A 25,246-nucleotide genomic window follows, 5' to 3' on the forward strand; every position below is an offset into this window, starting at 1 on the left:
CAAAATGCGGAACACACATTGCCGGTGTCTGTGTTTTGCGGACTGTAAAATACATACGGTCGTGTGCATGAGGCCTAAGGCGGACAATATGCGGACCGCAAAAAACAGAACGGTCGTGTGCATGAGGCCTTACTCCGTGTCCATTCGGTTTCCGTATATGTACGTATTTCCGTTCCGCAAAAAAATAGAACATGTCCTATTAATGTCCGCATTATGGACAAGGATAGTACTGTTCTATCAGGGGCCAGCTGTTCAGTTCCGCAAAATACGCAATGCACACAGACGTAATCCGTATTTTTTGCGGACTGTAAAATACATACGGTCGTGTACATGAGGCCTAAGACTGAGTTCACATCAGCGTTCAGCCTTTCCGTTCTCCTGCACCGTTCTAGGAGCAGGAGAATGGAAAGGACGAATTGGGCACATAACTGAGCCGAACAGAACCTAAGGACCCCATAGACTATAATGGTTTTTTTTAGGTTTCTGTTTGGAGGAAGATTTTTTAAGCGGAAACAAAAGTCCTGCATGCACGACTTTTGTTTTTGCTTCAAAAATCTTCCTCTGAGTGGAAACCTAACAAACCCCATTATTCTATGGGGTCCTTAGGTTCCGTTCGGCTCAGTTATGTGCCCAATTCGTCCTTTCCATTCTCCTGCTCTTATAACGGTGCAGGAGAACGTAAAGGCTGAACGCTGATGTGAACTCAGCCTTAGGCCTCATGTACACGACCGTATGTATTTTACAGTCCGCAAAAAACGGATCCGCAAAAAATACGGATTACGTCTGTGTGCATTGCGTATTTTGCGGAACTGAACAGCTGGCTCCTGATAGAACAGTCCTATTCTTGTCCATAATGCGGACAATAATAGGACATGTTCTATTTTTTTGCGGAACGGAAATACAGACATACGGAAACCGAATGGACACGGAGTAAGGCCTCATGCACACGACCGTTCAGTTTTTTGCGGTCCGCATATTGCGGATCCGCAAAACACGGAAGCCGCAATTTGCGGAACGGAACAGGCAGCCCATTGTAGAAATGCCTATTCTTGTCCGCAAAATGGACAAGAATAGGACATGTAAGGGTCCATTCACATGTCCGTAAGTGTTTTGTAGAGCCGCAAAATGCGGATCCGCAAAACATGGACACTAGCAATGTGCATTCGGCAATTTGCAGACTGCACATCGCCGGCACTATAATAGAAAATGCCTAATAGGACATGTTCTATTTTTTGCGGAAACAGAAGCACAGATGCAAAAGTGCGGATCCGCAAATGCAGACAGCACATTCCGGCCCCATTGAAAATGAATGGGTCTGCACCCGTTCCGCAAAATTGTAAATGGACCCTTTTTTTTGCAGAGCCACGGAACGGAGCAACGGATGTGGACAGCACACGAAGTGCTGTCCACATCTTTTGCGGCCCCATTGAAGTGAATGGGTCCGCACCCGAGCCGCAAAAACTGCGGCTCGGATGCGGACCAGAACAACGGTCGTGTGCATGAGGCCTAACTTCAGTTTTTTGGGCGGACCCAGGGCCGTCTTTAATATTGATTGGACCCTGGGCAAGAATTTACTTGGGCCCCCTGGATTCCGCCTTCACACACCCTAGCATGCAATCACGCCCTCCACCACAACACACACAATCAGCCTATCAGAGGAACGGGGCCCGGCCGCAGCACTTCCATCTGTATCGCTGTCCTGAGGACGGCGATACAGATGACTATGGAGATATGCGCTTCCACAATGGCATTTTACAATTGTAGGTTAAAATTTTCCATGTCACTATCGAAATTTTTAAAAAGTCCTAAAATCCTGCAGTTTTCATACTGGCCACTAATCCTGATAATATGTAGACACCTCTTGTTCTCCACAGGTCACTTAGTAGTCATCTAATTAGCACAGACAGGAAACCAAAACCAATGTTTATTAAACAAAAGTACCAAACACAAACTATACAATAAACCAGGCCTGGAAAGAACCGCAACTGAGATGAACAGCGGATGTAATAGCAGAGCAAGCTGAATGGATGAGGTGGATCAGTGGCAGAAGTGTAACCACTGTGCCAAATGACCGGTTTGACTTTGGGCCAAACCCTAAGGGCGTTATACCGGTGCCCCATGGTTTTCAGCCTCTAACCCCTATACAGGGATATGGTCTTTGCTGCTGGGGGTGGCGACCGGACCGCTACCTTCTGGGATAATCCAAGTATGGCCACTCAGTTCACCCTCAAAAGCCGTCCACTGTGGCCACGCCACTGACTCTGCTAAGCCTAAGCCCCAGCTCTGCTAAGCCATGCCCCCGCTGCCGACAAATATAAAGAGACGACTTGAAGAACGTGGGGTGAGCTGCAGGGGGGCGGTGGGGAGGGTCAATTTGTGCCTGCAGCTCATGCTCAGACAGCACAATGCTGCTGTCTGAGCATGAGCTATGGAAAAGGAGGACCCTGCGCTGAACAGAGGACAGGAAGTCAGAAAACTCAACTGTCCAACCTAAAATCGGATGTCTGGCCACCCCAGATGGTCCCGGTACACTTGGCAGCTGACCTGAAAGGAAACAGACGCTGTTGCAGGGCACCAACAATCCAGGCATACACTATTCAGCCACAAGGCCAGGACACAGGATCATGGACAGAGCCACATAGCCAGGAACCCATGCAAATCAGGATACACGGAACATGGTGAACATAGACAGATAAGATAAACGACAATGATACATTGCCTGGAATCCACGCGGAACTGACGCATGGAGCACACAGACAGATCAGGACATACAGACGACAGGGGTGCACCACTAATGAGGCCAGGTGAGGCGATCACCTCAGGCAACACCAGGTAGGGGCAAAAGAGGGGCAGCCGAAGGGCCATGGGCTTACCCTGGGTTCACACCTGAGCGTTTTACAGCGCGTTCAAACGCGCTGTAAAACGCTCAAGACATGAAATCCAATGCTTCCCTATGGGAATGGTTCACACCTGGGCGTTTTACAGCGCGTACGAACGCGCTGTAAAACGCCCGACGCTCAAACAAGTACTTGAGCTTCTTTGGGGCGTTTTGACGCGCGTTTGTGGCCATAGGACACTGCAGTCAATGACACAAACGCGCGTCAAACGCGCGTTCACTATTACAAAAACGCGCGTCAGAAACGCGCGTCAAAAACGCGCGTTTGACGCGCGTTTGGAAAACGCTCAGGTGTGAACCCAGGGTTAAGGAAGGGGTTAGGTTAAGAAAATGGCATTGGGGAGGGAGGGGCACCGTTTCAGTTTTCGCCTCAAGCAGCAGAAAGGCTACGTGAAACCCTGACAGACAACATTGATATATTGCCAGGAACCCATGTGGAACTGATGCATGGTGCACACAGACAGATCAGGACATGCATACAACACTGATATTTGTGGTCATGGCTGCGGAGATAATGACCTGACCTGAGGAGTGAAAACAGCTTACCTGAATGGCCAGAACTAACTAGAAATGGCAAACGGTGTTCCCTCAGCCATGAGCATGGGTAGGCATATAAGGGGGCAAAAAAGCAAGCATAGGACGTTTGTTAAATAATGATTTTTATATATTATATATTTTCTCTTTACAAAAGCGTTTCAAAATACTAGATCACGGAAAGCATTGGAGAGCTCTGCGTGAGGATTGGGGATGTAACAAACAAAGCAAGAGGAACGCCACCTACCCATCTTCTTGATGATATGTCCAGGTACTCCGTGACGAGAGGCTGAGGAAGCTGCTCCAATGCGGAAAGAATGTCCTGAAATAAGACTCGGGTCAAAACCTAGGCCTGAAGTTAAAGTGCGGATATGTGAAATGAATTGGGACGAGGTGAGATAATGGTTATTGAAAGGAAGCAAAGGACTATCTGATGGGGCATCACCTAGAACTAGTAAAAGTGTGTTTAACACCTGAACCGGGCACCAGTCGTTGAAAGTTTGATAGTATCTGATCGCTACCGGAGGTCCGGTATGAGAAGTTTTGGTGTATGTCAGTGATAGGATGAAGTGACCCTCTTGCCACTCTAGTTGGCCTTTAGTTAAGCCTCTATTCTTGCGTGAGGAGCTGGTGAAATCACCGGGCCTGAGAAAACTGTAAAAGCTCAGAAACATGGCAGCTTTGATGATGGTGCTGACATAGGGCCCAAAAGGATTCCGTCTAAAGCGCTGGATAGCTTCCTAAACACGTCTCCTGAAACTGGCTGTCTGGTTGAGGTAGAATCTTTACCACTCTTTTGAATGTTCCTGAGGGTTGCTTTGATTGCCTGGGAAGAGAAGAATGATCTGCAATTGGCAACTTTCAAGCATGAAAAAATGCTGGACCCCTGCTAAATACAACCTAATGGTGTTGTAGAACAGTTTGAGCTTCGTATGGCAGTAAGCTAGGAAAGCCATCATGTATGTTGTCTCGTCGGTGTTGTCCCTGGGATGCAAGTGAGCGAATTTATTGAAAACGTTCCAGCCGATTTTGTAGTTTCTGGCAGTGTTTGTGGATAAAGACTTACGAATGAGGGATTTGGCAGAGGCAATGTGCGAGTTTAATCCATGATCAGGGAGCGAAAGGCAGGCGGGGTCAATCCTATGCGGTCTGCGTCTGGCATGACCAGAAAAAAAGCAGGGAAATTTAAATGTGACAGGGCATCAGCCGCAAGGTTCTTAGAGCTCTGGATGTGACTGCAGAGAAAATGAAATTGAAATGCATGGAGAGCCAAACCAACTTGCGAAGGAGAGACATGATTTGTAGGGATTTTGATCTGCCTTTCTCAAGTATCCCGACTACTGACTGGTTGTTGGTGAAGGCCACCGGGAAGTTAGCCCAGTGCCTGCCCCAGACTTGGGCGGCTGCTACTATTGATAGAATTTCCAAAGGGGAGAAGATTTAAGAGCTTCTCTGGTCAAAGCAATTTCTGGAGGCCACAAACTCGCAAACTTGCCGAAAATCGCCACAAACCCTCCTGAGGCGGCTGAGTCAGAAAAAAACATGGGTGATGCGGGGCTCCAACTAGGAACAAACATGGAAACGCCGTTCCACTCAGATAGGAACACCTTCCAAATTGCAAGGTCGGCCATGGCCTGGGAATCCAAGTGGGATGGGAGAATCTTGTTCGGGAGCCGCGGGAAGTAGCTGGAGTAGTCTGGAAATGAAGGCCCAGCCCTGAGGCATGACCCTCATAGCAAAATTTAGCATGCCTAGTAGGGACTGAAGCTCTACCTTGGTGATTGTGTTGGAGGACACTGCCTTGGAGATGGTCTCTTTGATCTTCGACAACTTTTCTTCTGGAAGTCTGGCTTCCATACTGACAGAATCCAGAACTATGCCCAAAAAAAGTGACCGTGGTTGAAGGCCCTTCTGTTTTTTCCAATGAGACATGAGCGCAGCAAACGTTGCCAGCGGAGTTGCGAGGTTTCCTGGTTTACAACCTGGTTCTTCTACCAGGAAATAGTCATTCAGATAATGAATGACCATCTGACAGCCACAATGGTTGACCAAAATCCAATGTAGTGCCTGGGCAAATTAATCAAACAGCCTGGGACTGCTTTTAGAGCCGAAGGTTAGTCTTTTAGCGAAATAATACAGGTCCCGCCATTTGATCCCATAGAATTTCCACAACTGTGCCTGGACCGGCAACAGTTTGAAGGCATCTGCAATGTCGGCTTTGGCCAACCATGCCCTTGTGCCTGCCTGAAGGATGACCTGAATGGCTTCACCTACCGAAGAGTAGTGCATGGAAAACTCTTCAGAGGGAATTAAAGAGTTTAAGCTAGGAATGCAGGAACCATGAGGAGCTAAAAGATCGTAGATCAGACGTTTTTTATTGGAGACATTTTTTTACACTACTCCAATCGGGCTTACACGCCAGAAATCAAAGGGAACTGTGAAAAAAGGTCCAATTAAAAAACCCTTGAGACACTCGGACGAGATCAGAGAATCGACCGAAACAGGATCCCTGATGGCTGACTGGAGATTTTCGCCCTCCCAGGTGGATTGAGGCAGGGCAACTAGACCTGTGTGGAAACCCTCTGTGAACCCGGAGATCAGAAACTGGACAAACTGAGGTTGGGGATGATCCTGGAGGAGGGTGGCCAGTAAATCAATGTTGACCCCGACTAGTCAGGAGTGTTTTGCTGACCTTTGGGGGCAAGTGGACTGAGGCTGAGCTCTGAAGCATAACAAGCAAATGTGAAGGGCTCTACACTTGTTGTAATTGTAGACGGCCATGTTGTAATTATTACAAACCTGGCTCCTGCCCAAGAGAACTATGGGCCTACCTAGTTTATCTACCGATAGCAACTGTTTTTGTATGCCAGATGGACCTGGAAGATACCTGTCATGGTGAGTGGGAGTTGGGATGGGGCACCATTCAGAGGAGTGAAGGATGGATTGGCAGGAAGCACAGGTTGGAGCCTTAAGCCCTGCAAAGTGACGGCAGAAAAGCTCCATGTCCAGCACAGCCCAGTTTGTCATGTACTGGAACTGAGCCAGGGCTGCAGCTGCTTTCGCTGAAAAGGAACGATGGTAATCGTAGAAAGCGAAACCACCGTTATGCCCCAAGTCAGTGACCCTGTAGAGATACGTGTCTAACTCCTCACGTCTCCCTGGTTGGGCAGAACATATAATGTCCCTGAAAGCCAGGACAAATTCTGTTATGGATAACTTATTGAGGTAGGCATCTTTAGATTTGAGGATGATGGAAACATCGCCGCAGGCGATTGTCTTATTTTCAAGGGAATCATGGGTGGCAATGAGGATGGAGGCTAGGTTGACATCACTCCCAGCCAAGATATCCTTTTTGATGTTTTCAGGGACAAACTGAGAAGGCGCGATGTCGGGTATACTTGAAGCTCTACCTGGTGAAGGACAACGAGAAGTGGAGGGGACTGATGCCTGTGGGCCCGGTTGGCTGGTTGTGAACGGGCGAGCTTTCACCGCAAGCAGCCTGGACTGCATATCAGACACCGTGGCGGTGATGTTATTTATCACGGCATGCAACAGCGTCAGGGCGAGCTGGATGGTGGACATCGAAGCTTGTTCCTCGACTGGAGATGTAGACTCGGTGAATAGCAGTCTGTATAGTTCAGCCTTCCTGACGGAGGCCGGGTGACGAATCCCCCGGCGATTTAACTCCGCGATCAGTTTGGGAATCGTCCAATTTCTTAGCGAGACATTGCTGGCCTGCTCAGACACCTGGGTTTCCGGGACCGATAGCGCGTCTTCTATGTCCGATACGTGTGACATGTCTGCAGCTGCGAGGCAAAACAATAACTTAACGAAACGAGGACGCGGAAATGAAGGAACGGTAGTGAGAGAAATGGTACAGAAGTGACATGAACGAGAGAGGGCCGGAAATAAAAATGATTAAGAAGCCCTTGTTACCTGGGCCGAAAGGCTTCGACCTGAATGAACAGAAGAAAATGTAAAACATGAACATACTGTATCTGAACAAGATATACAAAATAATGATGTTGAGGAGGACGTAGGCTACCGACGTGGAAGGCGGCCTAGGCGTGACACTAACTGACCGGGAGGACCGGTGGTAAAATTAACAAACGTAACCTGACCGACGTGGCAGGTGACCCTGAGAGGCTTGCTACGTGACCTGAGACAGGTAAATATTTTACAAACGTAACCTGACCGACGTGGCAGGTGACCCTAGAGGCTCGCTACGTGACCTGAGACAGGCGAATATTTAACAAACGTGACCTGACAGACGTGGCAGGTGACTCTGACGGGGAGCCGAGTGGCCTGAAGACGAGGCAAGACATTAAAAATGAAAAAAAGGTAAAACGACTGAAGAAGCCGGAACCGAGATGGAGAGCAAACAGTGAATTGACAACGTGCGTGAATAAACAAGCTGAAGAAGCATGTGCATAACTGAAAACATTGCTAGACAACCCATACCTTAGACCTGAACGATGAATCGACACTGAGAGGATGACGTAGCCTGGACGCAACGGATGATAGGTGAAAAGGAGACCTATTTATTGGCAAAACCTAAAAACATTAGAACAAAGGTGAGCATATAAAGTGGAACATGGTTTAACTGACTGTATGCCATGGACTGGTGGCCGTCAATAGCAGAAGTACAGATCCTGTCCTGAATTGCCAACCCAGGACAGATGTGGCAATGGGGCCTAACATGATAAAGAGAAGTGAAGCTGAGCGTGGCACGCCTCATTAGGAGTAGAAGCGTGAGGAAATTGAAACTAAACACTCCCCAATTATGATTTTTTGGTATACCAAGTAAGAGGGATCTGGAGCTTCTGAGGGGACAGCCCTATGGGAGAAGCCACGTGCGCACTGACCAATATTCCAGCAGAAATACACAGGCAGGAGACGGGCCAGCAAGACAAGAATTGTGTGAAATTAAGCCGCATGTGAAATAAAACAGTATGGCACAGTGGCAAGGTTACGGAAATGGACTGTTAAATAGCGCTTTATCAGCAGGATCAACCCTACTGAACCATGCATACTGCCTGGTTGAGAGCTCCTGTCTGAATGTTGGTTGCGGCCTCTCTGTAAAAAATTACATGGATCCTTTTATGGTTGGTCCTTGCCCCTTGGAGCAGCGCAGCTTACTAGTGCCGGCGACGTCCTGATACAATAGTATAAGACTCTCTATGGCTTACGTGGTGGTGAGACACATCCACCTAAACAGACTGCTGTAGAACTAAATGTGGGGCGTCCTGCTATCCCACCGCCAGATGGAGGCAGCGCAACGAGGATGAAGCTGCCGGATCTGGCGGCCAGTCTCGCGAGATCTCGAGCGCTGGCCGCCAGGAAGGAAAAACGGCGTCCCACGTGGGGAGCGGGGTTGGACGAAGGCCGAAGACGGCGGCAGGAACCTGGAAGGAAGGTGGGGGGTGACTTACCCATCCGGCCGGATAGTGTGTCCTGCGTGCGGACCACTGCGCTGCATGGGACCACTTACCTACGGATCAGTAGCAAGTCGAGCGCCGTGCTGCTCCACTTTGTTAGCACCGGAAGTGCACATGAGAGGTGAAGGCTCTCTGGAGGAATTTATGGAGCGCTACGCCCCACCCACAAATGCAGGCTGAGAATCTCAGCCTGCTGAATATAGCCTGGAACCCATGCGGAACTGATGCATGGCACACACAGACAGATCCGGACAAAAACATAGAAATGTGGTAAACAGCCTGGAACCCATGCAGAATGGGGAGCATGGCGTTCCCAGACAAACCTGTACATAAAGACATTGATGAATACCCAGGCTGACTACACAAGTCAGGGTAGAATCACAAACACACTGGTTAGGAGCATACACCCTGCACACAGCATTCCTGGAGACAGACTGAACTCCCAGGCATACAGCACACAGGTCTGTTTCACACTTGCATTTTGGTTTCCGGTTTTGAAATCAGACAGAAGATCTCAAAACTGCATCCGTTCCGTTAGGAGGAGGTTGTGTCACATTGAAACAGAACAACCTGGATCCGGCAGTATAATCATTGTCAATGTGTGACGGATCCGTTTTTTTGGGGATTGGAAAAAACGGATCGAGCATCATTGACTTACCTTGGCTTTGCTGCCGAATCTGGTTTGTTCCGTTTCAGACCGTACACAAAACCGCAGCTTGCAGCAGTTTTGTGTCCGGTCAAAAAAACGCATCTGCTGGGTCTCAAAATTGGAATGTCACAACGCAAGTGTGAAACAGCCCTAAATAGCAGGGTGATGAGAGCACCTGACCACCTGGTAATGAAACACAGGCTCAGCGAAGAATTAACCCTTGACCACTCACCTAAAGAATTATTAGGAACACCATACTAATACGGTGTTGGACCTCCTTTTGCCTTCAGAACTGCCTTAATTCTACATGGCATTGATTCAACAAGGTGCCGATAGCATTCTTTAGAAATGTTGGCCCATATTGATAGGATAGCATCTTGCAGTTGATGGAGATTTGAGGGATGCACATCCAGGGCACGAAGCTCCCGTTCCACCACATCCCAAAGATGCTCTATTGGGTTGAGATCTGGTGACTGTGTGGGACATTTTAGTACAGTGAACTCATTGTCATGTTCAAGAAACCAATTTGAAATGATTCGAGCTTTGTGACATGGTGCATTATCCTGCTGGAAGTAGCCATCAGAGGATGGGTACATGGTGGTCATGAAGGGATGGACATGGTCAGAAACAATGCTCAGGTAGCCCGTGGCATTTAAGCGATGGCCAATTGGCACTAAGGGGCCTAAAGTGTGCCCAGAAAACATCCCCCACACCATTACACCACCACCAGCAGCCTGCACAGTGGTAACAAGGCATGATGGATACATGTTCTCATTCTGTTTACGCCAAATTCAGACTCTACCATTTGAATGTCTCAACAGAAATCGAGACTCGTCAGACCAGGCAACATTTTTCCAGTCTTCAACAGTCCAATTTTGGTGAGCTCGTGCAAATTGTAGCCTCTTTTTCCTATTTGTAGTGGAGATGAGTGGTACCCGGTGGGGTCTTCTGCTGTTGAAGCCCATCCGCCTCAAGGTTGTGCATGTTGTGGCTTCACAAATGCTTTGCTGCATACCTCGGTTGTAACGAGTGGTTATTTCAGTCAACGTTGCTCTTCTATCAGCTTGAATCAGTCGGCCCATTCTCCTCTGACCTCTCGCATCAACAAGGCATTTTCGCCCACAGGACTGCCGCATACTGGATGTTTTTCCCTTTTCACACCATTCTTTGTAAACCCTAGAAATGGTTGTGCGTGAAAATACCAGTAACTGAGCAGATTGTGAAGTACTCAGAGCGGCCCGTCTGGCACCAACAACCATGCCACGCTCAAAATTGCTTAAATCACCTTTCTTTCCCATTCTGACATTCAGTTTGGCGTTCAGGAGATTGTCTTGACCAGGACCACAACCCTAAATGCATTGAAGCAACTGCCATGTGATTGGTTGACTAGATAATCGCATTAATGATAAATAGAACAGGTGTTCCTAATAATTCTTTAGGTGAGTGTATATTGATGGTGAAATGCATGAAAAATTTAATTTCACTATTTGTTTTTTACATCATTTACAAGAATTGAACTAGATGTGAGAACTTTATATCTTTATCTGTTTAACTTTTTTTTATTTATATGCAGTACAAGGCTTTTTCTTCCTGGAGATGTACCTAAGAAAAGTTAGTGGTCACTTGGGTAAGTATTCATATAAAACAATAAAACCTCTAATTACCTGGCTGACAAGTATAACGTCAAAGATGAGGCGATATAGATAATGAGAGTAACTAATGATGGCGCCAATGTATAACTCCATCCCACATGGGAATCTACCCTACCATTTAATGATCACCTACATTGACTTTCCTGCCAGCACACAACTCTATAGACCTTTATTAGTCAGAGTGGCTGCTCTAGATTGTCTAGGCCAGGGTCTAATGAGTCTCTAAGGATCCTGGTTTTCAACAGCCTTAGGCCTCATGCACACGACCGTTTTTTTTTAAGGTCCGCAAAAACGGGGTCCGTAGGTCCGTGATCCGTGACCGTTTTTTCGTCCGTGGGTCTTCCTTGTTTTTTGGAGGATCCATGGACATGAAAAATGAAAAAAAAAATCTAAGTCAAGTTTGCCATTGAAATGATAGGAAAAAACGGACACGGATCACGGACACGGATCACGGACACGGATGACAATCTTGTGTGCATCCGTGATTTTTCACGGACCCATTGACTTGAATGGGTCCGTGAACCGTTGGCCGTGAAAAAAATAGGACACAAGATTGTCATCCGTGTCCGTGATCCGTGTCCGTTTTTTCCTATCATTTCAATGGCAAACTTGACTTACATTTTTTTTTCATTTTTCATGTCCGTGGATCCTCCAAAAATCAAGGAAGACCCACGGACGAAAAAACGGTCACGGATCACGGACCTACGGACCCCGTTTTTGCGGACCTTAAAAAAAAACGGTCGTGTGCATGAGGCCTTAGGCTACATGCACACGACCGTGTGTGTTTTGCGGTCCGCAAATTGCGGTTCCGCAAAAAAAATGGATGACATTCCATATGGCATCAGTTTTTTTTGCGGATCCGTTTTTTTTGCGGATCCATTGTAATAAGGCCTCATGCACACACCTTTTTTTCACGGTCCGCAAAAACGGGGTCCGTGGGTCCGTGATCCGTGACCGTTTTTTCGTCCGTGGGTCTTCCTTGATTTTTGGAGGATCCACGGACATGAAAAAAAAGTCGTTTTGGTGTCCGCCTGGCCGTGCGGAGCCAAACGGATCCGTCCTGAATTACAATGCAAGTCAATGGGGACGGATCCGTTTGATGTTGACACAATATGGTGCCATTTCAAACGGATCCGTCCCCATTGACTTTCAATGTAAAGTCTGGAGTTCTTTTATACCATCGGATTGGAGTTTTCTCCAATCCGATGGTATATTTTAACTTGAAGCGTCCCCATCACCATGGGAACGCCTCTATGTTAGAATATACTGTCGGATATGAGCTACTTCGTGAACCTCAGATCCGACAGTATATTCTAACACAGAGGCGTTCCCATGGTGATGGGGACGCTTCAGGTTAGAATACACTACAAACTTTGTACAAGACTGCCCCCTGCTGCCTGGCAGCACCCGATCTCTTACAGGGGGATATGATAGCACAATTAACCCCTTCAGGTGCGGCACCTAAAGGGGTTAATTGTACTATCATATTCCCCTGTAAGAAATCAGGGCTGCCAGGCAGCAGGGGGCAGACCCCCCCCCCCCAGTTTGAATATCGTTGGTGGCACAGTGTGCGCCCACCATCGCCCCCCCCTCCCTCCCTCTATTGTAATAAATCGTTGGTGGCACAGTGTGCCAACCACCATCGCCCCCCCCCCTCCCTCTATAGCAGCAACATTGGTGGCAGTGTGCGGTCTCCCATTCCCCCCCTCCCCCCCATCATTGGTGGCAGCGGAGTTCCGATCGGAGTCCCAGTTTAATCGCTGGGGCTCCGATCGGTAATCATGGCAACCAGGAAGCTACTGCAGCCCTGGTTGCCATGGTTACTTAGCAATAGTACAACAGCAGTAGAAGATTCATACTTACCTGCTTGCTGCTGCGATGTCTGTGAACGGCCGGGAGCTCCTCCTACTGGTAAGTGAAAGGTCTGTGCGGCGCATTGCTAAAGAACTGTCACTTACCAGTAGGAGGAGCTCCCGGCCGTTCACAGACATCGCAGCAGCAAGCAGGTAAGTATGAATCTTCTACTGTTGTACTATTGCTAAGTAACCATGGCAACCAGGGCTGCAGTAGCTTCCTGGTTGCCATGGTTACCGATCGGAGCCCCAGCGATTAAACTGGGACTCCGATCGGAACTCCGCTGCCACCAATGATGGGGGGGGGGGGGAATGGGAGACCGCACACTGCCACCAATGTTACTGCTATAGAGGGAGGGGGGGGCGATGGTGGTTGGCACACTGTGCCACCAACGATTTAATACAATAGAGGGAGGGGGGGGGGGCGATGGTGGGGGCACACTGTGCCACCAACGATTTAATACAATAGAGAGAGGGAGGGGGGGCGATGGTGGGGGCACACTGTGCCACCAACGATTTATTACAATAGAGGGGGGGAGGGGGGGCGATGGTGGGCGCACACTGTGCCACCAACGATATTCAAACGGGGGAGGGGGGGGGTCTGCCCCCTGCTGCCTGGCAGCCCTGATTTCTTACAGGGGAATATGATAGTACAATTAACCCCTTTAGGTGCCGCACCTGAAGGGGTTAATTGTGCTATCATATCCCCCTGTAAGAGATCGGGTGCTGCCAGGCAGCAGGGGGCAGTCTTGTACAAAGTTTGTAGTGTATTCTAACCTGAAGCGTCCCCATCACCATGGGAACGCCTCTGTGTTAAAATATACTGTCGGAAATGAGTTTTCACGAAGTGAAAACTTAGATCAGAAAAAGCTTTTATGCAGACGGATCTTCGGATCCGTCTGTATGAAAGCAACCTACGGCCACGGATCACGGACACGGATGCCAATCTTGTGTGCATCCGTGTTCTTTCACGGACCCATTGACTTGAATGGGTCCGTGAACCGTTGTCCGTCAAAAAAATAGGACAGGTCATATTTTTTTGACGGACAGGATACACGGATCACGGCCTCGGCTGCAAAACGGTGCATTTTCCGATTTTTCCACGGACCCATTGAAAGTCAATGGGTCCGCGAAAAAAAACGGAAAACGGCACAACGGCCACGGATGCACACAACGGTCGTGTGCATGAGGCCTAATGCCTATACTTGTCCGCAAACTAGAAAAAAATAGGACATGCACTATTTTTTTAGCGGAGCAACGGAACGGACATACTGATGCGGACAGCACACTGTGTGCTGTCCTTGTTTTTTGCGGACCCATTGAAATGAATGGGTCTGCATCCTATCCGCAAAAAAAACGGATCGGACACTGAAACAAAATACGGTCGTGTGCATGTAGCCTTAGGCCTCATGCACACGACCGTTGTGTGCATCCGCGGCCGTTGTTCCGTTTTCCGTTTTTTTCCGCGGACCCATTGACTTTCAATGGGTCCGTGGAAAAACCGGAAAAATGCACCGTTTGGCATCCGCGTCCGTGATCCGTGTTTCCAGTCCGTGAAAAAAATATGACCTGTCCTATTTTTTTCACGGACAACGGTTCATGGACCCATTCAAGTCAAGGGGTCCGTGAAAAATCACGGATGCACACAAGATTGTCATCCGCGTCCGTGATACGTGTCCGTTTTTTCCTATCATTTCAAAGGCAAACTTGACTTAGATTTTTTTTTCATTTTTCATGTCCGTGGATCCTCCAAAATTCAAGGAAGACCCACGGAAGAAAAAACGGACACGGATCACGGAACAACGGAAACCGTTTTTGCGGACCGCAAAAAAAAACGTCTGTGTGCATTAGGCCTTAGGGCTCGTTCTGTGCTGCCCGTTGCGGTATTGCGGACCACATTTGCGGATCCGCAATACACGGGCACCGTTCCGTGTGCATTCCGTATCACGGATGCGGACCCATTCACTTCAATGGGTCCTCAAATCCAGAGATGAGGAATGGAGGCGCGGAGCGGAACACTACGGAGTGCTTCCTGGGGTTCCGTTCCGTGCCTTCTCACCGCAAAAAGATAGAACATGCTCTATCTTTTTGCGGAATGGAGGGATCGTGGACCCATTCAAGTGAATGGGTCCACCATCCCCATGCGGCTGCCCCACGGACGGTGCCCGTGCATTGCGGACCGAGCCCTTAGGCCTCTTGCGCACGACCGTGTTTCCCCCGTGGCCGTATTGCGGCCTGCATACGGCGGGTCCACAATACACGGCACACTGGCCGTGTGCACTCCGATGACATGAATGGGTCAGCAAATCCAGAGATGTGGTGCGGAACGGAGGCACAGAAGCACTACGGAGTGCTTTCGTGGGGTTCCATTACGTGCTTCCATTCCGCAAAAAGATTGAATTTGGCCTATCTTTTTGCGGAACGGACAGATCATGGACCCCATTCAAGTGAATGGGGTTGCGATCCGCATGCGGCTGGCCCATGGTCGGTGCCCGTGCATTGCGGACCACAGCACGGGCACGGGCAGCACACGTTCGTGTGCAAGAGGCCTTATACAGGTAAGAACTTCCCAAATAATGCCACACTTTGACTCTGTTCATTTTAGGGCTTATGCACACGACTGTATGTTTGTTGCGGTTTGCAAAACATAGATACGCTAAAAAAAAGGAAGACATCTGTGTTACATCCGGTTTCTTTTTGTAATAATGCCTGTCCTTGTCCGCAAAACGGACATATGGATACGGAGTGCACACGGGGTAATTTCAGGTTTTTCTGCGGCCCCATTCAAATAAATCATTCCGCATATGGGCCACAAAAAAAACTGAATGGACACAGACAAAAAATATGTTTGTGTGCATGAGCTCAAAGGGGTTATCCCATGAAAAGTATTAAAGGGGCATATCCTCATGATAGGTCACCAGAATGAGATCGGCGAGGATCCGACTCCCAGAAGCCCCACCGATCAGCTGTTTGAGCAGGCCACAGTCCTGCCGCGAGCACTGCAGACTCCTCGTAACTTACCAAGCACAGCGCCGTACATTGTATAGTGGCTGTGCTTGGTATTGCAGTCCAGGGCCATTCACTTAGGGCTCATGCACACAAACTTATTTTTTTTTCCCCGTTTCCGTTCATTTCAATGGATCCGCAAAAAAAAATGAAATTACTCTGTGTGCATTCCGTTTCCTTATGTCCGCATGTTCATTCCGCAAAAAAATAGACCATGTGCCTACTTCGGCCAATCTTATATTGATCACCCATCCTGAGGATATGTCATCAATATATAAATCCCGGATAACCCCCTTAATATGCAATCAACAGGGCAATACAAATGCAATAAAAATATGGTTTGTTTTTTAATGTAGATTACATTTTCCTCTCTGGTGGCGCCCCCTGCTGATAATCCTTCTGGTCCACCTGCTCCTGCATTCAGTGGTGGACTTAGGGTGGGTTCACACTAGCGTTAGGGATTCCCTTATGGCTTTCCATTATAACAGGGTTATAACGGAACATAACAGAATCCATAAGACGGAAGGGCGGATCCGTTTTGCTGCCCATAGACTTGCATTATGACGGAATGCAAAACAGACGCCTTTAAAAGGCATTCCGTTTTGCTCCGTCCTAATAGAAGTCTATGGGAAAACATAACGGATCCGTCTGGTTCCAGTTATGCAAGACGGAAAACAAAGTCCTACTTTGTTTTCCGTCTTGCATAACGCGACCCAGACGGATCCGTTATGTTTTCCCATAGACTTCTATTAGGACGGAGCAAAACGGAATGCCTCTTAAAGGCTTCCGTTTTGCATTCCATCCTATGGATTCCGTTATGTTCCGTCATAACCCTGTTATAACGGAAAGCCATAACGGAATCCCTAACGCTAGTGTGAACCCACCCTTACATGGTCACTAGTTCCCTTGCTCCCTTCCCCTCCCCTCAGTGCTGACGTAGTGATCTCATGGGAAGCAGATGATGCGTTCCAGACACCTTTCATTTTATATAGTTATACAGTGGGATTTACATCTAGGGCTGTAGGTGAGGGAATATTTTCCATACGGGGAAGGAATGGGTTAACCAAAGCTAATTGTAATACATCCTAGAAGATGCAAATGCTTGATGAGCTGCTGCCTATCCACAGAAAGGGAATAAAGTCCTCCAGATATGCGAGTAAAAAAAAAAAAAAGGTAATTAAAGTATTAAAAAAAAAAAAAAATCAGGTTCAAGTTAAGATCTTAATATAGAGTAAAACCCCAGCACCGTCTTCCTTTCCTATTGGAGCCTGTTTCTAAGATTAAGAACTTTTCTTATGCCATTTCCCAAACTTTTCCGCTGTTCTCTGCCTTCCTGATCCTGGTGTGACACACAGAAAATGACAGGCGATGCCTGCTCAGCAAATCACTGGTTGCAGCGGTGCCCCGTCTCAGCCATTAATTGCCCCAGTCTAGCAAGCATCTTCAGGCATTTTTCGCATGTCAAACCAGGATCATAAAGTGGGGGCCAGCTCAGCCTCAGTAAGCGTCAGAACGCTGTCTCTGCTGATCAGTAAGATGAGATGATGGTTCTCTTTTTAACCGTTAGGATACTGGAGGTTTTTTCATTTTTGCGTTTTCAATTTTCTTCCCTATCTTCCTTGAGCCGTAAGTTTTTTATTTTTCCGTACACATAGCTGTATGAGGACTTATTTTTTGCGGGACAAGTTGTACTTTCTAATGCCACCATTTAATATGGCATACAATATAGTGGGAAGCAGGAAAAATCCAAATGGGGTAGAATTGGGAAAAAAAACACAATTCCTCCACTGTTTTACAGGTTTTGTTCCCACAACATTTCATTTGCAGCAAAACTGAGCAGTGCTCTTTATTCTCTGGGTCAGTACAATTACAACGATACCACATATGTTTAGTTTTTTTATGTCTAAATAGTGTAAAAATAAATGTAAACTTAGAGAAAAAAATTTTTTACATCACCATATTCTGACCCCAATAACTTTTTTTATATCTACTGAACTGTGTGGGGGATTATCTGTACTTTTTATTGATACCATTTTGGAGTGTGTGTGTGTGACTTTTTGATCACATTTAATTACTTTTTTTGCGTAAGAGAAGCAATAAAAAAAATGGCAAATTGGCCATTTTGACCTTTTTTTCCATTACACCATTCGCTGTATTTTTATATTTTAATAGCAGAGGCATTTTATTTCACGGTGATCCCCATGATGTTTATATTTTGAATTTAATAGTTATTTATGCATTAATTTTTTTATTCTACGAAAAGAGGGGTAATTTAAACTTTTGTTTCTTTTTTTTATATATATATATTTTTTTTTTCATTTTATGCTTTCGAAGCTCGTATTTGAGCTTACAAAATCCATTATTTATTTTTTTATTCTGAGCAATCATGGTTCCCTTTCGTCCTAACCAGCAGCACAAGTGGGGTATTTGCCCCTGTGAAGCTGGTCAGGACAGGCGGAATTTTTAATGAACAAAAATTTCTGCCTAAGTATCCTAATTAGTAATTAACTAATTACGGTAAGCCCCTACCCCATATAACCCGGCCCCAACTGGACGGGGTTGCTTTTTTATTGTCCTGTGGACTCCAGGACAGGCTAGACTCCTTACTGGAGTCTCCCATAATTAGCCATAGAATTAAGATGGTTATTATAATCTTTAATTCTGCCCTTTGTTTTTTCTAGGTATCCTGAGCCTGCCCTCTCCTACCTCGGTGGGAGCGTGCAATGCCTGCTGTGGCTCCTCGCTTAGCGCTGGCGGTGTTCACATCTGTGGTCCTGGGTTTCCCCATCTGTGTCAGTCATATCAGATGCTGGGGGGAGATGGCGGCGGTTTGGCTTCCTGCCTCCCTCCTCGTGTGCCGCTGAAGCAGTCGCTTCGCTCCTCCGGCGTCTCGCGAGTACCGGAAGTGCGTCATTGACGTCACTTCCGGTCCGCAGCTCCGACCTCCAGCGCTGTGTTCAGCGCTTCCCTGTGTAAAAATACCTTAAGTTCGTGCCCTCAGTTTTGCTGGGGCTCCCAATGGGGGGAATTAGGGAGGTTAGGTTATTTTTATTAAAATTGTTCACTTCAACCTGGAAATCCACCCCCTGGGTGGGGGAGTGATTATAATCTCCTCCCCCTTGTGCTATTTAAGGCACCTGTGTGAGGCAGGTCAATGTTGCTCTCAGTTTTCTGAGCTCAACTGACTTCTGCTGTTGATTACTCCTGCGCTCAGGAAGTTTTTCTTGAAGTCACCTTGCTTTCTTCTAAGATGGTTGTCTGTGTCTTAGGCAAATCTACCCAGAAGCAGAAACATCTCGCCTGTTCCAGCTGCAGCACCCCATTGCCGGATTCGTACGAATTCCATCGATGCCCAGGCTGCCGTCCCAGACCAGCGGACCCAGAACCAACGGTGGTGGATATGTTTTCATGGATGAAACAGTTCATGGATACGTCCATTGCCAAGATTAAGGGAGCAGTCTCTAACAAGAGGCCCAGACAGGCTTCTCCTGGTCCTGTACCCATGTCTGAAGACGTCGTCTCCATTGAGGACAATTCTTCCTCTGAGGAAGAGAGTTCGGCCTTCCTCTTTCCGGCCGAAAAGACTCAAAGACTGTTACGCTCCATCAGGTCGAGGGACCATGATGTTGAGCAAGGGGAAGCTCCACAGTCCACCTCTAGGGGGCCAAGGGCCTTTAAAGTGGACGAGTCTTTAAAGAAATTAATGGCAACCGAGTGGAAACACCCGGAGAAGGGTCCAGTATTAACAAAGAGGTTTAAACTAATGTTCCCTCTACAGGATGCGGATTCTTTAGTTTGGGTTCCACCTCCAAAGGTGGATATGGCCATATCAAAGCTCTCCAAAAGAACTTTAGTCCCCTCAGACGACGGCAGCAACCTAAAGGACCCCCTAGACAGACGAGCAGAGTGCACGCTTAGACGCAACTACTCGGCTGCCTCCGCCTCTGCCTCAGTTGCTATAGCGTGCTCTGAAGTATCAGAGTTCATCCATGCACGCACTCTCAGAATCCAATCGGACTTGGATTCTGGGGTTGCCCGGGACGACATCCTGGACCAATTCAAAACTCTCCTCCTGGGGATTGACTTCCTAACAGATTCCTCCCAACAACAATTAAAATTAGCGGCCAAGTCTATGGCGCTTTCCTCAGCCAGTAGGCGCCCACTCTGGTTAAAACCATGGGCGGCGGACAACACGTCCAAGTTTAACCTTTGCTCCCTTCCCTATGAACCAGGTAGATTGTTCGGTTCTGAATTAGATTCTCTCATGGAGAACTTAGCGGACAAGAAGGGTAAATCCCTCCCCCAGCAGTCCTTTCGGGGTCGAGGAAGGGGTAGAGGAGGAGGAGGAAGATTTCAGGGGGGAGACAGAACCCAGAGGCGTTCTGAAAATAGTAAGAGAGGTAGGGGTCGCGGTCGTGGAAACCGCAGGGCTGATCTATGACTCTCCACAGCCCGTCAATCCCCCTCCCCCTCCCCCCGGTGTCCCAGAGGAAGGAACAGTTTTCAGTTCCCCAGTCGGTGGACGTTTGAGTCTATTCAAAAGTTTTTGGATGCAAAAAATTCCAGACCCTTGGGTGCTACAGGTGATAGCGTCAGGGTACACAATAGATTTAATTTCCCTTCCTCGGGACAAGTTCGTCCTAACAAGGACTTTAGCACCCGACAAACAATTAATCCTGGAGGACGCGGTTCTCCAGTATATACAGAAAGGAGCATTAGAGGAGGTTCCTCCTCACGAATGGCGGCGGGGGGTTTATTCCCCCATCTTTCTGGTACCAAAACCATCAGGAGACTGGCGGATGATCATCGATTTACGTTACTTAAATCGCTTCATCAGGAAGAAGCGTTTCCGGATGGAAACCATTCGCTCTGTCTTAAACATCCTGAACCCAGGAGATATGATGGTAACTATAGACCTGAAGGATGCTTACCTTCATGTTCCCATCTGCCCAGCACACAGTTTGGGCCCCAGTTTGCTGTATTGCCCTTCGGCATATCCTCAGCTCCGCACACCTTCACAAAGGTAGTGGCTCCTGTGGTCGCCCATTTAAGACTTCTTGGGCTAGAGGTCGTACAGTACTTGGACGATTGGCTTTTAAAAGCCGCAAACGCAGACGTCCTGCAGAGTCAGCTTCAACAAGCTCTCCAGATTCTCCAAGGTCTGGGTTGGTTGATAAATTGGGACAAGTCGCACTTAGTCCCGTCAACCACGAGAACGTTCTTGGGGTTCGTGATCGATTCACAACTGATGACCCTATACCTGTCTCCACAGAGGAGGGACAGAGTAATAAAAGCCGCACAGTCTCTTATACCGCCCAGACGAGTCTCCTTAAGGGTTCTTATGAGGATGTTAGGCCACATGTCAGCATCTGCAGAGGCAGTTCCTTGGGCCTTATGGCACCTACGCCCTCTTCAGGAGGAGGTCTTAGCAGCTTGGAGTCGCAAGCCCAAAGACCTAGACAGAATGCACTCCCTGTCGGTAGAAGTCCGTTCTTCGCTCAAGTGGTGGAAGAACCTAAAGGATGGGAGGTCTCTGATCCAACCTCGTTGGGTCACATTGACCACGGACGCTTCTCTGCTGGGCTGGGGGGCCCATCTGGAGGACAACCCAGTACGAGGTACTTGGAATCCTCAGGAGAAAATCCTCTCATCCAACTGGAGAGAGCTGAGAGCGGTCAAACTAGCCCTCCTTCATTTTGCTCCTCTCATCCGCGGTCAGGCGGTGAGAGTCCGGACAGACAACACTACTGTGGTCGCCTACCTAAACAGACAGGGAGGGACGAAATCCCTAACCCTCCTGAGGGAGGTGGGTTCCATTCTCTCTTGGGCAGAGATCTACCTATCCCACCTAATGACAGTCCATATCAAGGGGGATCTCAATATAGTGGCAGATCGCCTGAGTCGGGGTCTACCAGTTCCAGGGGAATGGTCCCTGAACAAGAGTATCTTCTCTATGATTGTCCAGCGGTGGGGCACCCTGGAAATCGACCTGATGGCTACCCGACTGAACGCCAAGGTGAGCAGATTCTGTTCCCTGTACAGGGAGGACAACCCGGTAGCGATAGACGCTCTGTCCATAACGTGGAGGTTCAGGCTGGCATACATTTTCCCTCCAATTTCCATGATACCGAGGGTATTGATGAAGATCAAGCAAGACCAGACCTCAGTGATTGCCATCATGCCATTCTGGCCAAAGAGGTCTTGGTTCACCCAGCTCATGAAGATGAGTCAGGGCAATTATTGGAGACTTCCCCTAATACAGGACCTTGTGTATCAGGACACAGGTCTCTGTCTAGATCTGAGGAGGCTCAATCTGACAGCCTGGAGATTGACAGGTCCCTTCTAGAAGCTAGAGGGTTATCTGTGGAGGTCCTGAGAACAATTTCTCACTCCAGAGCGGAATCTACAAGCAAGAAGTATTCTAGAATCTACAGAATATTCCTGCAATGGTGTAATAACAGAGAGGTAGTTGCCTCAGACCCTCCTCTCTCCGCTATTCTACAATTCCTCCAGGATGGTCTAGACAAGGGTCTAAGCCCATCTCCTCTCAGAGCTCACGTCTCTGCCTTATCGGCATGCCTTAGCAGACAGATTTCTCAGGACCCCCTAATCAAGAGGTTCCTGAAGGGAGCCGAGAGGCTTAAACCCAGAATCCTGAGACCAATCCCACAGTGGGACTTAACGGTGGTTCTAAAAGGGTTATGTGTCCCCCACTTTGAGCCTTTGAATGAGGTGGACTTCAGGTTCCTATCCCTAAAGATCACATTCTTACTAGCTATCACATCAGCTAAGAGAGTTGGGGAACTTCAGGCTCTGGGGGCTTCTGAGCCCTATTTAAAGATCCTTCAGGACAAGGTCCTGTTAAGGTTTTTGCCAACCTTTTTACCAAAGGTTCCTACTTTTTCTATTATCAATCAGACGATATGTCTGCCCACTTTTTCACCGGCTGCGGCTTCTCCCGAGGAGGAGAGGCTCCGTACATTGGACATCTCAAGAGGTCTTAGAATATATCTGGACAGAACAAGCGAATTTAGAAGATCGGAAAACCTCCTTCTGACCTATGCAGGGAAGAACAGGGGTCTGAAGGCCTCCAAACCCACTCTGAGCAGGTGGATTAAAGAAGCAATCCGTCTGGCCTTTCTGTCCCAAGATTTGACGCCTCCCTCCTTTGTCTCCGCCCATTCTACCAGGGCTGTATCCACCTCTTATGCAGAGAAGAAACTGATCCCCTTAGATCAGATTTGTGCAGCCGCTTCTTGGAGTTCTCTGAACACCTTCCTCTCGCATTATCGTCTAGAGACTAGACAGGCGGAGGGAATGGCCTTTGGACAATCCGTTTTAAGTGCCGCCCTCTCCTGAGAGGGGAATAGGGAGCCCTCCCAATTTGGGTGAGGTTCTTGCTACTTCCCCACTTGTGCTGCTGGTTAGGACGAAAGGGAAGCGTCAATTTTGACGTAAATTTGTTTTCCCTTAGTCCTAACAGCAGCACAAATTTCCCTCCCCTTGTATGATTTATTGTCATTTACTTGTTATAAAGCAACCCCGTCCAGTTGGGGCCGGGTTATATGGGGTAGGGGCTTAATTAGTTAATTACTAATTAGGATACTTAGGCAGAAATTTTTGTTCATTAAAAATTCCGCCGGTCCTGACCAGCTTCACAGGGGCAAATACCCCACTTGTGCTGCTGTTAGGACTAAGGGAAAACAAATTTACGTCAAAATTGACGCATCTTTTAGACCCATTATTTGAGCAAAATTGCTCATTTCTTATGTTGGCCTGTCACCTGCTGGCCAAAATAAGAATTGCAGCTTCAATAACCAGGGTATCGAAATCAATTACCGGCATCCTCATTGGCCGCAGACAGGGGCGTAACTATAGGGGAAGCGGCTGCTTTAGGGCCCTGACCCAGAAGGGGCCCATCCAGGAGAAGGAGGACTACAAGATTTTGTCAGGGCCCCCTCAACAGTATTACACAATGAAATTCTATACAGTGGCAGTATAGACAGTGTAGAAAACGGATGGAACAGCTGCCAGGCCTGTTCTGAGAGAGCGATCTTTACTAGCCACAGGAATGGGGGCGGCATGAAAGGAAGGGGTTGCGAAAAAATTACTGGGGGAGGGGGGCCCCATTAAAAAATTTGCTGTGGGGCCCAGTCATTTCTAGCTACGCCACTGGCCGCAGAGGAAGCCGGTAAGACGCCCGGAAGTGCAGACACTTGATCACAGCATGTACATGTATGGCGCTGGTAACAAAGGGGTTAACTCACTCTGCTCATATATATAAAAAATAAAATCACTAGCTCTCTTGTATCAGCACAGCTTCATTCCTGGACTGATTAAGCATTCTACATTCTATGGGGGATCTTATGTGCTGTCAGTGATGCTATGTGATTCCCCTTTTGCCCTGCAGAGGTTGCTCTGCTTTCCCTCTAGACTTGTACATAGCCTATCCAATTCATCCCCTGTAAACTGCCTTATGTCTGTGCTTTCCTTCCTATCTACCACTTGTGTGATCTGCCCGCCTTGTGTGTGGAGAGGGGGCCAGTAGAAAGCATCCATCTGCCATGTGCAACCTCCCCTCCTTCTCTGCCGCTATCTCTAACACTGGGAGAAGGGAAGGGGAGAGCAGAGAGAGCCACCATAAATAGGAGCAGGACTCCAGGAGGGATTTATGTGAAATTCAGCAGCACCAAAAGCTAAGTGAAGGACTTACACACTCTGCAGAGCCAAGATGGTAGGAAATGTTTAACAAAGATTGAAAGCTGCTTAATTTTTGCATTTAGGAAGCAAATGAACAGTTAAAAATTTCAGGGCAAATGTGTCCTATTTTCCAACTGTATAGTTAACAATAATCAGTGCCTGTATTGGAAGCTTATGGTGGATAAATCCTGTGTCTATAGGGCTGTGTATAATGAAACCTGCTGACAACCCTTTGTCACTTTAACGCTGGGTTCAGACCTGAGCGTTCTGAAACGAGCGCTCTGTATGCGCGATTGTACGGGCGTTTACAATCGCGCATACAGAGACTGGCGTTCACACATTGTCGCGCGTTCCCGAATTTCTATGTGCGGGAACGCGCGACAAACGCCCAAAAAAAAGCTCAAGCACTTGTTTGAGCGTCGGGCGTTTTACAGCGCGATCGTACGCGCTGTAAAACGCCCAGGTGAGAACCATTCCCATAGGGAAGCATTGGTTCTTGCCTGTTGTGCGTTTTACAG

At 47.9% G+C, this 25,246-nt stretch overlaps 1 protein-coding gene across 6 annotated transcripts in view; it reads right to left on the reverse strand.

The window, feature by feature from the left end:
• CRYM (crystallin mu) overlaps nt 1-25,246 on the reverse strand; it is a 72,364-nt gene that overhangs the window by 34,811 nt on the left and 12,307 nt on the right. The gene's annotated exons all lie outside the window — the stretch shown is intronic.

Source organism: Bufo gargarizans, chromosome 8 (assembly GCF_014858855.1).
Source record: "Bufo gargarizans isolate SCDJY-AF-19 chromosome 8, ASM1485885v1, whole genome shotgun sequence".
Lineage (NCBI taxonomy): Eukaryota > Metazoa > Chordata > Amphibia > Anura > Bufonidae > Bufo > Bufo gargarizans.